We start from the raw sequence: 4,662 nt of genomic DNA on the forward strand, positions 1-4,662 counted from the left end.
GCTTGCCCAGACTGATATTCTTTTTCCCAGGTATAGTTAATTTGTCCTTAAATATTTTTGCCAAAAATTAGGTTATTGATTCTAAATTGTTTATGTTTTATGTAGGTGTTTATTGCTATTAATTTCTCTGAACAGTTTGCTGCATCTCATATGTTTGATAGGTTGTGGCTTCATTTTCATTCATTTGAAAATATTTTCAAATTTTGTCTTTTTTCTTTGACACATTAGTTACTTAGAAGTATGTTTTATTTCCACATATTTGTGAGTTTCTCAAACTTTCTGCATTTATTTATTTTTAATTTCCTTCTAGGAAAGTTAAAGAACATACTTTGGATTATGTTTATCCTTTTAATTTATTGATGTTTCCTTGCTCTATGGCCTACCATATGATCTAGCCTAAAGAATAACCTATGAGTACTTCTTTGTTTTGAGATGGAATCTCACTCTGTCACCTGGCTAGAGTGCAGTGGCGCGATCTCGGCTCACTGCAACCTCTGCCTCCTGGGTTCAAACTATTCTCCTGCCTCAGCCTCCCGAGTAGCTGGGATTACAGGCGCCTGCCAGCACGCCTGGCTAATTTTGTATTTTTAGTAGAGACGGGGTTTCATCATCTTGGCCAGGCTGGTCTTGAACTCCCGACCTCAGGTGATCCACCCGCCTCAGCCTCCCAAACTACTGAGATTTACAGGCGTGAGCCACCGCACCCAGCCACCTATGTGTACTTCTAATCTTGAGTGATTTCTATAGAAGGCTATTTATATTTGTTAACAGTGTTGTTCATGTGTTATATTTTCTTGCTGATATTCTGTCTATTTTTTCTATTATTTAAGTTTGGGTATAAAAGTTTCTGATCTGACAATCTCTGCCATTGGATTTAATTATTTAACCCATTCATAGCCAGTGATATTATCAATATAGTTGGATTTACATTGACTATTACGCTTTTTTTTTTAGATAGAGTCTTGCTCTGTTGCCCAGGCTGGAGTGCAATGGCACAATCTCGGCTCACTGCAAGCTCTGCCTCCCAAGTTCATACCATTCTCCTGCCTCAGCCTCCTGAGTAGCTGGGACTACAGGTGCCCGCCACTATGCCCCGCTAGTTTTTTGTATTTTTAGTAGAGACAGGGTTTCACTGTGTTAGCCAGGATGGTCTCAATCTCCTGACCTCGTGATCTGCCCGCCTCGGCCTCCCAAAGTGTTGGGATTACAGGTGTGAACCACTGCACCCGGCTTGCTTTTTACTTTTTATTTGTTTCACGTATTTTTCTTTTTTTTTCTCTTCTTTTCTTTCTTTTTTTTTGTTTTTTTTTGAGACAAAGTCTCACACTATCACCCAGGCTAGAGTGCAGTGGCATGATCTCCACTCACTGCAACCTTCACCTCTTGGGTTCATGCATGTCTCCTGCCTCAGCCCCCCGAATACCTGGGATTACAGGCACCCACCACCATGCCTGGCTAATTTTTCTATTTTTAGTAGAGATGGGGTTTCACCATGTTGGCCAGACTGGTCTGGAACTCTTGACCTCAGGTGATCCACCCACATCAGCCTCCCAAAGTGCTGAGATTATAGGCGTGAGCCACCGTGCCCAGCATATTTTTATTCTTCCTTTACTGCTTCCTTTTATATTAGATACGTCTCATGTAATATTTAAATTTCCATAGTGATTGTTTACATAATGCTAAAGGAATCAATTCAAGGAGCATCCAGATTTATAAAACACATTCTTAGAGACCTACAAAGGGACTTAAACAAACTCCCACACAATAATAGTGGGAGATTGTTTATGTTTTTGAAGTTACTTTCTTTTTTTTTTTTGTTTGAGACGGAGTCTTGCCCTGTCGCCCAGGCTGGAGTGCAACGGCTTGATCTCAGCTCACTGCAACCTCTGCCTCCTGGGTTCAAACAATTTTCCTGTCTCAGCCTCCTGAGTAACTGAGACTACAGGCGCCTGCCACCACGCTCAGCTAATTTTTTTTATTTTTAGTATAGATGGGGTTTCACTATGTTGGCCAGGCTGGTCTTGAACTCCTGACCTCGTGATCTGCCCACCTTGGCCTTCCAAGGTGCTGGGATTACAGGCATGAGCCACTGCACCCAGCTACTTTCGTATTTTCTCTAGGCCTTAAAACATATATCTTAACTTACTGTAATCTGCTTCATGTTTATGTTAACTTAATTCCAATGAGATATAAAAATATTACCTCTAGATGGTTCTTTTACCTTGATTTAGACTGAATTTAGTTTTCATCAAAATGTATATGGTAAGCCCTAACCTGCAATGTGATTTTTTTTTTTTTTTTTTGTATTTTATTTTTTTTTTTTTTTTTTTTTTTTTTTGAGGCGGAGTCTCGCTCTGTCGCCCAGGCTGGAGTGCAGTGGCGCGATCTCGGCTCACTGCAAGCTCCGCCTCCCGTGTTCCTGCCATTCTCCTGCCTCAGCCTCCCGAGTAGCTGGGACTACAGGCGCCGCCACCTCGCCCGGCTAATTTTTTTGTATTTTTAGTGGAGACGGGGTTTCATTGTGTTAGCCAGGATGGTCTCGATCTCCTGACCTCGTGATCCGCCCGTCTCGGCCTCCCAAAGTGCTGGGATTACAGGCTTGAGCCACCGCGCCCGGCTTTTTTTTGTATTTTAGTAGAGATGGGGTTTCACCATGTTGGCCAGGATGGTCTTGATCTCCTAACCTCGTGATCCCCCTGCCTCGGCCTCCCAAAGTGCTGGGATTACAGGTGTGAGCTACCGTGCCTGGCAGAAAACAGCAATTTTAGAAAGTGATTAAGGTTAAGTACGTTTAGATGAGTTGGATGGAAAAGCCATGGGCACTCAATGCCAGCTTGTGAAAGCAGCTGCAGGGGCTGTACTCTGCAGAGCCACAGGGGTGGTGCTGCCTAAGACCTTGGGAGCTCACCCCTTGCATCAAAGTGGCCTAGATGTGAGACACCAAGACAAACGAGATTATTTTGGAACTTTAAGATTTAATGACTGCCCTGCTGGGTTTTGGAGTTTGATAGACCTGGAGCCCTTTTGCTTTGGCAAATTTCTCCCTTTTGGAACAGGAACATTTACCCAATGCCTGCACATCCATTGTATCTTGAAAGTAACTAATTTGTTTTTGATTGTACAGACTCATAGGTGGAAGAGACTGGCCTTGTCTCAGACAAGACTTTAAACTGGACTTTTGAGTTAATGCTGAAATTGGTTAAGAATTTGGGGGACTGATGTGAAGGGGTGATTGTGTTTTGAAATGTGAGAAGGGCATGAGGTTTGGGAGGGGCCGGGGCAGAATGGTATTGTTTGACTCTGTATCCCCACTCAAATCTCATGTCAGATTGTAATTGTATTAACATAGGTAGGGGTCTAGTTGTGTTCTTCATATGATCACACTTAAACTTTATTTTTATTTTTTATTTTTATTTTTTTTGAGACGGAGTGTTGCTCAGTCGCCCAGGCTGGAGTGCGGTGGCGCGATCTCGGCTCACTGCAAGCTCCGCCTCGCCATTCTCCTGCCTCAGCCTCCCGAGTAGCTGGGACTACAGGCGCCCGCCACTACGCCCGGCTAGTTTTTTGTATTTTTAGCAGAGACGGGGTTTCACCGTGTTAGCCAGGATGGTATCGATCTCCTGACCTCGTGATCTGCCCGTCTCGGCCTCCCAAAGTGCTGGGATTACAGGCTTGAGCCACCGCACCCGGCCAAACTTTATTTTTTTTATTTTTTTTATTTTTATTTTTTGAGACGGAGTCTTGCTCTGTCACCCAGGCTGGAGTGCAGTGGCCGGATCTCAGCTCACTGCAAGCTCCGCCTCCCGGGTTCACGCCATTCTCCTGCCTCAGCCTCCCAAGTAGCTGGGACTACAGGCGCCCGCCACCTCACCCGGCTAGTTTTTTGTATTTTTTAGTAGAGACGGGGTTTCACCGTGTTAGCCAGGACGGTCTCGATCTCCTGACCTCGTGATCCGCCCGTCTCGGCCTCCCAAAGTGCTGGGATTACAGGCTTGAGCCACCGCGCCCGGCCCAAACTTTATTTTTAAAACAAAGAAAGATCCAATTTTTAATGATAAATTATTTTGCTTCTAATTTTTTAGTTTGGAGAACCTCTACTATATTTATAATATTTTAGAATTCATGATATCCTAATACATGAGATAATTTAAATACTTTATAATATTTCAAGTATCATTTTGTCTTATTATGAAAATTGCTAATAAATTTTTTTCTGGTTATCACAAAACTATCTGAAAATGTCACATTTGCCACTTATCAAATCTTCATAGTTAATAATACTTTACCTGAATGGGGGATTGTAATATGTATTATAATTTTTCATGTTGTCTTAATGTTTTATTATTTTATTTTATTTAAAAAAGCTAAACTTATAAAATTGGTTGTATATTAGTTTAGGTGAAATTGTTTAGTGATGAGAGAAAAATAATTTGCAAAATATAGAGACTAGATAATTTTTTATAATAAAAATGTTCTTTATGTTTGGCCCTTACCCTTTTTTGTTGAGATGAAATTTTTGCTCTTGTTGCCCAGGCTGGAGTGCAGTGGCACAATCTTGGCTTACCACAACCTCCACCTCCCAGGTTCAAGCGATTCTCTTGCCTTGGCCCCCTGAGTAGCTGGGATTACAGGCATGTGCCACCACGTGTGGCTAATTTTGTA

This window comes from Macaca fascicularis, chromosome 19, assembly GCF_037993035.2.
Source record: "Macaca fascicularis isolate 582-1 chromosome 19, T2T-MFA8v1.1".
Classification (NCBI taxonomy): domain Eukaryota; kingdom Metazoa; phylum Chordata; class Mammalia; order Primates; family Cercopithecidae; genus Macaca; species Macaca fascicularis.